Raw genomic sequence first — 11,474 nt, 5'->3', positions numbered from 1 at the left:
CATCTCACTGTCTTAAACATTTATTTCCTCTTTAAAAAATAAGTAAACGTATAACTAATATTAAAATATGTTGTTTCAATAACAAATTCTTTATTGTTTCTTAGCCAATCAGGTTGTATACATAAACACAAATTACACCATTCATTTTAAAAATAACTTTAGGTTTCTAATTATGAACAAATTTAGCAGTCTTATAGGGTATAGTAGTCTGTGTCAGCTAGCAGAAATAAAACTGTACATGAAAGGGAATTGTTCTTGATTCCAGTTGTTAATGATTTAAAATATTAATCCTTCAAATCTGTACTGGACCCAAGGAAGTGTGTATGAGGATTTCAGTAACAGTATGTAGCACAATCTAAGCAAAATGCGTTAAAACCACACATTACTCAGGTATAACTTGATGGTGAAAAAGGCCACACAGTTTTTGGTGGCCTGTATATTTTAAAGTTGTATGGAGGCTGCATTGTAAGAAAAAAAAATTTCAGCTACATATTTTAACTGATGGGTTATGTTTTATGGAAGTTAATGTTTTAAATAGTTGAAGTATGTGTCTTCATGCTGGCTGAATATCATTTAAGTGTTTTTTTTATTAAAAGTGTAACTCCTAAATTTTTAATATTAATTTCAGTGACACTAATGGGCACAGTATTTTAGTATTACTTTTTTTGATAGATGCTGAACCATTTTATTCTTTCCCAGTCCTTAACTCCTATTGTTTACTCACAGCATAATCCATCCACTGCAACACAGTGTCTCAGTTTGTATCCATTAAAATAATAAATGCATTTAGAATCCACCCAATCCAGACATCTGTTCCTATGTGCACTGCGGAGAATTGTAGAATATAATTGAGGGTACACTCTCAATTGGAGTAGAATGCTGGCTTTGACTTATTGATCTGCATGCTATTATGCATGACTCGAAAGTGGCCCTAGACGAAGCAGCACACATTAAAACTGAATTAGCCACAGACTAAGCATCGCTCAGTTATTAGTTATATTTATAACTCACCTTTCCCCCAGTGAGCTCAGGGTAATGCCCATGGCTTTCCTCCTGCCCACGCTAGGATCAGGAGTTTCACAGCTCAACTGAGATAAGAACCTGGATCTTGTAACAACAGGGTAGACTGTTGGAGAAATCTCCAGCATCCGGTGCAGGGCTGAAGGGATTTTAATTGTTCACTGGGCTCCAAAATGGCTGGCCCTCCTGAGTAACCTGCCCATCTACTGTCATCCTTGTCTTTTGGGTCCTGGCTTGGGTGGTCTCCACAAGCGCCTATGCATTCTAACCCTGGAGCGATCACAAAGTTATTTCCTCGCCTCAGTAACTACGTAACTAGTTCCTGCTTGAGATACAGTTTTTGTACTCTATACCTCTTCTTTTAAACTTGATAAATTGACTTAGACACATCTACTGTATTTATCTTTTCCCTTTAAACTTATACTGAAGCCATTTTACAGTCTATCCAGCCATAGAGATCACATACCCACCTCCATTATAGTCTGCTACCATTCTGCTTCTGGGTTGAATTCAAAGTGCTGGCTCTTACCTATAAAGCCCTAAATGTCTTGGGCCCAAACTATTTCAAGGACCACATTTCCCTTTGTGCCGCTGCTCAAATGTTTAGATCAGGGGTCTTCAAAGTTTTTCAGAGTGAGGGCCACAACATGTATGTTCCGGGTTTTCAAGGGCCAGACACACGTGTGTGTGTACGCCTTCCTGCATGCATGCATTCCTGCACACATGCACTCCTGTTCGCTCTCCCGCCTGCCTGCCCAACGGGCCAGATATAAAGGCAAGGCGGGCTAGATATGGCCCACTGGCCATAGTTTGGATACCCCTGGTTTAGATCATCAGGAGATGCCTTTATCTCAGTCCCACCAGCTTTACATGTACATTGGGTGGGGGACACAGGAGAGGGCCTTCTCTGTTGCTGCTCCCTAACTCTGGAACTCCCTCCCAGAGGAGGCCAGTGTTGCCTCATCTTTGCTGTCTTTCCAAAAGCAGACAAAGACCTTTCTCTTCAGGCAGGCTTTCCTTCAGTGACTGGCTGCCCAAGTGGGGTTTTAAAAGGACTGATGTACCATACTGCTTTGAATGTGTTTGGTGTTGCTAATGTTTTTTCATATGGTTTGATCCTTTTGTATTTCTATAGTCACCATTGTTACCATTAAATACTGTCTTTTAATAATGTAAGCCAGCTTGGGCGCTTTATAAGGAGAAAGGTGGGATAAAATCTCTTAAATACATAAAATAAATAAATAATGTCCATGCATTTAAGCACAGGTAATAATTGCAAATACAATTGTTTACTAAATAAATATTTTTGTCCCGAAAGATATGCTTTTCATCTCTTAAAAGCATATCAGACTGATCTTATATTATTTACCTTTAGGCAACCGTTTCTTTCCAGATCTCCAAACATTCTTAATTATTTCCTTTAAAGTATTTTTAGGGTAGGTATGTACAGTACATCAGTTTAATCTTCCTTTCTTCTTTTGGAACTACATTACCCAGAATCACTTGCTGAATAAGCCTTTTAGCCAAAGTGTGACACAGCTGAGTAAACAAATGCAAATATTTTACTAAGATTGCAATGTTACAGTGTGCAATGCTGTGCAGAAAAGAAGACAATTAGGTTAAAAAGCAACATAATTATGCAGGGACATTCGAAGATGACAAGTCATTACACCAGAACCGTAAGTTAATTACTTAGCTTTGTTTTGGAAATACAGATCACTCTTCTGCTTAAAATTCTGCAGTGCTTATGCAATAATTGCCTTTCCTCCAAATAAGATCATGTACTTTCCCTTGAGCTGTTTAAGCTAGCTAGTTTGCACGTATGTTTGGGCCAATCACTATCATGGATCTCAAAGCATTATTTTGAGGAAAACTGGGAAGAGAAGAGCTATGTATACCTCAATCTTTTCATTATTTATTATAATAAATAATAATAAACATAGTCAAGATGAATTAGCAAAGAAGCAAAATATTTAGGCAGCATTTCTGTCATAGTTTTTAAATAGTAATACTAATAATTGCATGCCATAAAGTCATTTTCAACTCTTTACAGGATTTTCTAGGTAAAGAATAGACAAAAAGTAGCTTAGCATTCCCTTCTTATATCACATAATTATTATAATGATATTAAGATCCATCTGTAGCACTTTTAAAAGAATTGAGATTAATTTCCTCTCAAAAATCCTTCTCAGAACTGCAACATTTTCTGGGTTTTCCTCAAATGTTCCCTAGATGATGAAATGGTAACTCAATATTCAGAAAATATTTGCTATCGGCAATTGATACCCAGAAAGTCCCTTTAAGTGTTTCTGATTCTAGTTAAAAATAGGAGATTTGCCCCTCCTGGTGGCCTCCAGGAGTAAAGGGTCTTCTTTAATGCAAGGCGCACAGCCTTTAGGGAAATGAGGCATTTTTTTAAAAAAATAATTTTTTTGAAAGGGGTCCAAAATTGATATTTGGTGAAAGTGGCCTACTTCTGCTCTATTTGATTTATTCACTGCCCCCCTGCAATTTAAAAAAATGCTCTTGCATATGCATAATATTTTGAAGATCTAATTTCACTGGCACAAGTAGGTCCTCCACCAAAGTAGATCATAACTATTCCTAGTATAGTTACTACCTAATAGCCATTCCTCTGGTGACAAGCCTCTCTACACTGTGCCAGCCTGCTCCTTCGATGAGAAATGCCTGGTAGCATTTATCAGTGCTTGCACTTTACTGACACGGCATTAGAGGAACTTGAGTTATCTCTACCCACAGTGAAACCATGAGTGGGATTTCATGAAGTATATACATAACTTTTTAAAAAAATATAAAACATTAAGCAGTTGATTTAGGAATATTTCAAAATGACTGAACAGTCATTTTTGAAGTGGCTTATACATGAACCTCTTAATATGCTATGTGAGGCAGATACTAAGACAGGGAATCTCTCCAGAGGTAAACTGCCATCATCCCTTATCGGTGAGGGACTGATGACCTGTAGCTCTCCCATAGACACAGGAATGACCGCAATGGATGGAGAGCCCATATTGAGTGCACACAGTCCAGAGGCAAAGGGCAAACTAGAGAGAATAGTCTGCCCAGGGTATGGGGAGATGGGGGACAATGACAGAGAAGCGGTGAATGCATCAATAGGAAGACAGGGAGAAGAAGACCAGGGCGGAAAAAAAACAGGAGAACAAGAAACAGTTGGGGGAGGAGAAAATAACGGGGAGGGGGAGAGAGTGGTAGAATATACCAGATGGGCGGGGTATAAAGCAAATAAATCAAATAAATAAATAAATCATATAAATAAATAAGAGACAGTGATTTTCAAAGACCCATGGAGAGGAGAGTGGGTAACATATTTGCTCCCCAAAGAAGAGGCAGAGAAGTTATGAAACTGAAAGCATATGATTAAACCCTCGTATTGGGGTGAGAAGGAAGAAAGAGCGTGGAAGAAACTAGAGGAAACCTGAGTGAGTGATACAAGTATCAACCCCAGGAATTATCTGAAAGAAATGATAGAGGCAAATTCATGAGGACAACATCCATTTTATGGCAGGTCTGTATACCAACATCCACACTTGCACCCCCTAGAGGGATCTCTGAAGCCTTGGGCAGACTTATAAGCGATAGCTGATCAAGGAAACAGACTGTCTGTGTCAACTGTAAATAAATGTGAAATGTTACCCCAGTTTGAAGCCCCACAGAAAATGGTGGTGGAGAAACCCGCTTCTGTGTTAAATTAAAAAGTTGCTCACGAAAAGGAGAATATGTCTTTTGTCGATGTACAGAATGGAGGGGTAAGGAGAGTCAGCCTAGAACCCTGACACGTGCTAATGGTAACAGTATTTTAGAGGTTAGTATTCCAAAATGGTAAAAATACACGTGGGTGTCTATTTACTCCTGATTAAGTTGCATTGATTGTACTACAAAGAAAGGAGGGGGAGAGAAATACAGTTTCCTTTAGGGACATGTGGAAATTGCATTTAAAAAGCTGTTAAGAATAATAGAATAAGTACTGTAGTGGCATTGCCACATTGCAAATTTTCTCCGAAATACTGTACCAGAAATGGAGAATTTTCAGTCCTCTAGGTTTAAATGAACCACTGCTTCCATGATGCCTCATCAGCGGTGTTGTGGAGCCAGAGCTCACAATGTCAAAGCACAGACTATTTATTTTATTTATTTATTTATTTGATTTCTACCCCACCCATCTGGTCTAAAAGACCACTCTAGGCGGCTATGACATCATCATTTCCCCCACCCACCCAAGCTTTCCTGTTTTCCCCAAGCTTAGTGGCAATCTCACAATAGCAGGGTGAAAAAAAAAGATTTTCCTGGGGACAATACGTTGTTGCAAGCTATCTGTATCATAACACAAAGTATATAAGGGTGGGGGTGGTCTTGAATATGCAACTAAGACTCAATAAAGACCTGCCCCTCATTTGTTGATCTGGAATGATCCAACTGCTGGCAGTTTTGGGCTCTTTATTGAGAGGGCTGGCTAGGGGGCTGCCATGAGGAGGGCACACACTTCCAAATTTACCACTGTGCTTCACCATTGGCCAGACTGGTTAAAGTTGATAGGATCCAGAGGTCAACACATCAACCATTTTGCTAGCCCTGCAATGATCCATGATTTCCAGAATCAGCCCAACAAGTGCATTTGCAAGAGCTGAGTAAGACTGGTATTCATAAGACCTTTTGGGGGTGTTTGCAAATGTATACATCTTCACCTTTCGGGGTGGATGTGGTCTGCTATACATTCCCTTTAGCCTCTTTAGAAATCACCTTAAGGGTCCCTTCTGTGTTTTATAAAGGGCTCCTTCCTCCTTTTGAACAATACATGGGTTTCATTTAATTGAAGGATGCTTTGTTGTCATGACAATTTTAACTATGGCTGATTAGGCATATTCCACTCGCTATTTCTAGACCACACAATGAAAAAAAAATCAAAGCACTTTTTTATTTTATAGATTATCTTCATTTTAAGATGGCAGAGCTCTCTACTTCACCTAAAGTTAACAGGCTAGTTTAAGGGCCATGGGAAGGCTGTGTAGCACAGTTTACAGCATCTCAGTTTCTGATATTTCAGGGTTAAACCTGAGACCAGATGTCATGGGACACTTCTTGTGATTTCACAGAAACAGGGCAAGCAAAGGTTGGGAGAGGCTTGTGAAAATTAGCAGAAGGAAAATTCACAATCTGTGTAAAATCCAGTTCACCAGTTAATCCAGAGCACATTTTTGGATGATGGCCTGGTTGCAAAATGTACTCAGTAGCTATAGCGCTTGCTGCCATGTGTGGAGTTTTCCCAGGCCCCTTGTTGCTGCTTTGGCTTGTGGAAAGTTCACCACCAATCTTTGGGACACTCTCCTCTCTCTCTCTCTCTCTCTCTCACACACACACACACACACACACACACACACACACACACACACACACACACACACACACACACACACAGAGAGAGAGAGAGAGAGAGAGAGAGAGAAGGAGAAATTCTGCTGATGCTTACATGGTCCTCCTTCCTTCACCATTTTACCCTAATAAAGGCTCTGATAAGAAAGCTTGGCTGAGTAAGAATGTGACTGGTCCAAGGTTATTCAAGGAGCTTTACCGCTCAGTAGAGGCCTGAACTCAATACTCCCACACTCAGTTGTGTGGATAGGTCACCATATTATTTAGCCACTAGGTGGCGCTGAAAACTCTTGGTTCCAGATTGCCTGTCAAGGGCACATGTTCTTATCAGTCCATAAAGTAGAGAGGAAGCACAGTGTGCCATGGCTGACCATCACTGAACATGTATGAAATATATTGTTTGAGCATGTAATGCTGACAAAAAAGAAATTGAAACAGTTAAAGATCTTGTATACCTTGGTTCAATCATCAATCCAAACGGAGACTGCAGCCAAGAGGTCAGAAGGAGACTGAGCCTTGGAAAGGCAGCAATGGAAAATATCATAGTGTGTAAGCAGAGGTGGGATTGACCCGGTTCGCACCGGTTCCATAGAGGTGGTTGTTATTTTTTATTTTAGTTCGGAGATCCGGTTACTGGCCTGAGATGAATGAAGCCGGAGGAGCCAGGTGACCAGCGACGAGCGGGGGAGGGAGGGGGGCTATGTGTTTTTTTTCAAGTTAAAGACAACTAAGGCTGTTGCTCTGACAATTTGAGGAGACAAATGGCAGGCTTACTCAAAAACAGGAAGACAGCTATCAGTTTTTTAACACTAGTAAGATTTACCATCAGGCTAGGGTTGAAGAAAGCAGATCAACATATCAAAGGGGAATCGAAACTATCCACACATTCAGGCTGGGGGCTGGAGGGACTGCGAGGAGGAGGAGGAGGAGGAGGAGGAGGAGGAGGAGGAGGAGGGACTAAAGCATACTAATCAAGGATTTGTGACCAGCATCTTCAAGAGGACTGTGTTGAGATAGGTTTAAGTTTCAAGCTTTCATTTTTGAGATTATTCAAGTAAGTAAGTATAATACATAAAAGGCAAACTATGTTTGAGCATAAAGCTGGCTTTTTATTAAATATTTCCCTGCCTTAGCTGTTTGCCATGCAGTCTTGACTCTGGCAGGCAAAGACTTTTGTGGTAGGCTTTTTTAACATGTAAACTGCTGTGGAGAAATGGAGGGAGGGAAATGAAATGGGATTGCTTTTTAAAATTTTTATCATGTAAAATATATTTTCAAAATTATTTCAACAGGATTCCCTTTAGAACCTTTTAGCATTTATGTATTATTGCATCTTTATGCTGCCTTATAGTGGGATGTAAAAAAAAATATTTATCATTGTGTCAGGGTTTGTGAACCACTGGAGACACTCTGCAGAGAGAAAGATCGGTTAAAAATAAAAACAAACAAACAAACAACCCGAGGCTCCAGGGTTTAAAAAAAACTGATACTTCTATTTTTTGAAAGAAATAAATACCTGAACTTTGGAGAAAAAAGGTCAGAAGCCTGTTGGTGATTAATTAGTTATTTAGATTTTCAGGGAGGGAACATGCCACTTTTTCCATTGGTATGCGGAAATCTAGTATTTAGGATCTATGGAAAAACTAATGGGGAACCAGGCTCTATCAGGTATTATATTTTATTATGATTGTAAAAAATTTAAAAGTGGCTAAGGGCATCTATTTGCAAAGGCTTTCACGGCTGGGATCTGATGGTTGTTGTGGGTTTTTCAGGAAGAACAATTTTCAGAACACGGCCAAAGAGCCCGAAAAAAACCCACAACAAACAATTAAGGGAATAACCTTTCAACTTTCTGGAACTGGCAGTTAGATGCATAAAAAACCTGTTGTTGCTGTTATTGTTATGTGTCGTCAAATTCCCCCCTACTTAGGGTGCCCCTAGGAATGAGCAATCTCCAACATGGCCTGGCCTCAACAGCCCTGCCCATCTATTGCAAACTCAAGCTTGTGGTTTCCTTAGGGATTAGGTCTATCTTGCATTTGGCCTTCCTCTTTCCCTGCTGCCTTCTACCTTTCCCAGTATTATGGTCTTTTTCAATCTATGCCTGCCTTCTCATGATGTGCCCGAAGTAGGACTTTTCCACAGAACCTGGAATGGGGAGGGATTAAATGATTGTGGCATTGTGTGTTACGTGCCATTCAAGATGACCCTAATGGGCCTTTCAAGGCAAGTGAGGTTCTCCTTCTTCTTCCTTCCCTTCTTCCCACACAACTACCTTCCTTGTTTCCCCAGAGCAGGGAATAGAGATTAAACCTGCACTGCATGGGGTTACACAGCACTCTCCTTGAAAACTAAGGCTTGTATTGTAGGACTCTTCCCTGAGGACTTGTGTGGGGCTGAAGGAGAAAAGGGGCAGCAGAGGAGGACAGAGGAGATGAAAATGGAAGGTGGAAATTTGGGGAAGACAGTGGAGGGGGGGGAGTCTTATGTTTTTGGTGAAACTGTGGCATGAAGGAAAAGTGGAAAATGAGAAGAGGAAGCAGCTGCCAGGGCTCTGAGGGAAGCCATCATCACTACCAGCGCCGCCAGCAACACCAACACCCCCAAAGCGACTGACGAGGAGAAGCGGTGGGTGCGGGGTGGAGGGGAAAGATGGAGAAGGAGGAGACCTCAGAGGAGTCAGTAACTGAAGGACCGATTGAGGTGGTGGGGGTGAGGTGGAGTGGCAACAGACTGAAAAGGGAACATACCTTCCAAGCCAGAAGGAAGCGGGGGGGGGAGAAGAACTCCACAACAGGTGCGCAAAGGCGGCCTCCAGGTAACAACAAACAGGGCTATCAGTCATTTCAGGAGCAGGAAAGGGGAGGGAAGCAATTTTTACTGGTGAGCTATAGGGCAAAATAGGAGGTAAAGGGAAGGAGAGATGTGTCAGTTGTCTGTCAAACTTGGTCATAAGCACCCACTGTGAGGTGTGTGTTTGTGTGTGTGTTTTTGGCACATGCCCATGGTGAGGGTAACAGCAGCAGTATGCCCAAACAGATGCACTTATCCAGATGTCTTAATTATGTGAGAAGTAGTTGTGATAATAGGCAGTAGGGAGACCACTGTGGAAGAAATCCTCATCAGATCCCACTGTCCTGGGCATTTACTTACTTATTTACATATTTATTTACATATTTATTTACATATTTACATATTTAAATATTGACTTATTTATTTATTTACTTATTTATTTACTTATTTATTTATTTATTTATCATTAGGACATAGAACCTGTTGTTAATTTATTTGAATCCCACCACTGTGTGTAAGGATGTGTCACTGGAGACCAAGACAATATTCTTGTATTTCCTATCGCTATGTATGAATGTGAAATCTGGACAGTAAAGAAAGCTGACAAGAAATAAATTGATTTGTTTGAAATATGGTGCTATAGGAGAGCTTTATGGATGCCACTGAAATGATTGGTATCTGTGAGTCACTAGTACCATATGTACTATTGATTTGAGTCAGTTTATTCGAGTCAAAAGAGGTTCTGAACTGCATGAAGCTACGATAGCCTAGCAACCGTTTTGCTTCATTCATAATGTCCTTTCCCTGACATCATTTTAGGGCACAGTCACTGTGAAGAGGCAGACACGAAAGAAATTGTGCATAATTTCTTCAAGTAATTTTACAAAGTGACCTTCTATTTGTAGGGATGAGGAAGAAAAAAAAATCCTTAAATGTTTCTCAGGGGTGGGGGGGAGGTCTTCTGAGAAATTTTTGCCCTGCATTACTTGTTATTCTTTAGAGTTTCAGCACTTTCGCTGGGCCTGCCAAGTATTACATTTTGGAAGGGTCACTGTAGGTATAGTTTATACAGTCTGCATCTTGTAAACCATGTAGTCAGTTCAGAAAAATTATGAAGCTAGTACTACTGTGCCATAGTTTGTCCCCTCATTGCCCAAGCTATATTTCTCCATTAAAGAAGTTTCCGTTTTTCTGCCCTTGTTCTCAGAACCCTGTAAACATTATTTTGGAACTTTCAACCCTGGGCTTTAATTAAAGTGAGGGCTGGAGGGCTGCCCGCTGCCACAGACACAATCCTACAATGTAAAGCATGCACACACAACGACTTGCCATTACAAAAGTAGTTGTCGAAATCCAGAATTCCACCTATGAGAATATCTCCAAAATTTCTCCTCCTTTGAAATTATTTTTTAAATTTGTAAATATTATAATACTGTATTATACTGTCTAGAATAAAGACTGGCTAGACAGGGCATTAGTTTAAGTATCTGGCTGCGGAGCCAGAGGCTGGGAGTTCAATTCCCCCACTGTGCCTCCTGGGAGAAGAGCCAGCCTGTGTGGCCTTGGGAAAGCAGCACTGTCCCAGGATGCCTCCAAAAGAAGGGAATGGAACAGCACTTCTGAGTATTTCCTACCTAAAAACCCTGAAAAGGGTAATCATAAGTCAGAATTGACTTGATGGCTCATGATTTTTATTATCTAGAATATAGGTACCCAGTGTAGTGCATAGAGTGAAGGACTAGGACTTAGGAGACCTGGATTCAAATCCTTGCTCAGCCATGAAAACTCACTTGAAGGACTGGAACTGATAAAACCACTTACCTTGAATGCCCTGTTATGGTGACCATAAGTCAGTTCCAACTTGGCAGCACATAAATAACTAGTATAGCATAGCACAGCACAGTATATGTACACACATTTTTTTCCCCAGAGGGAATTTCGAGAATATTTCAAATTCTTGTGGGATAACTTTTCATCACAGCACTAAGTATTAATGTCACAGGTCAGGAGTACTCTTATCCTTTACATCTGATTACCTCGGGCTGACTATTTAAAGTAATTATTTAATGGAAGGGGCATATTTGGTGAGTCAGCTGGTTGCTGAATAGGGTGGGGCATGTCTGCCAAAATGTCTTTCGACAAACACGCCACATCTGGTCAGCCTTGCGTTATACTGCTCATGTCCTTTCATCATGATGCACATGACTCGAAATTCAAAACAGGCTGGGTGAAATAATGAAGAGGAAAGGGAA

At 40.6% G+C, this 11,474-nt stretch overlaps 1 protein-coding gene across 1 annotated transcript in view; it reads left to right on the top strand.

The window, feature by feature from the left end:
• Positions 1-2,570: 2,570 nt before the first annotated feature.
• Positions 2,571-11,474, top strand: part of LOC110076625 (1-acylglycerol-3-phosphate O-acyltransferase Pnpla3) — a 59,621-nt gene continuing 50,717 nt past the window's right edge. The window contains exon 1 of the mRNA XM_073000834.2: positions 2,571-2,699. The gene's annotated coding sequence lies outside the window, so the exon portion shown is untranslated. The remainder of the gene's footprint in view (positions 2,700-11,474) is intronic.

This window comes from Pogona vitticeps, chromosome 5 (assembly GCF_051106095.1).
Source record: "Pogona vitticeps strain Pit_001003342236 chromosome 5, PviZW2.1, whole genome shotgun sequence".
NCBI lineage: Eukaryota > Metazoa > Chordata > Lepidosauria > Squamata > Agamidae > Pogona > Pogona vitticeps.
Note: the sequence above shows the minus strand (reverse complement) of the source record. Positions and strands in the feature narration are given on the sequence as shown.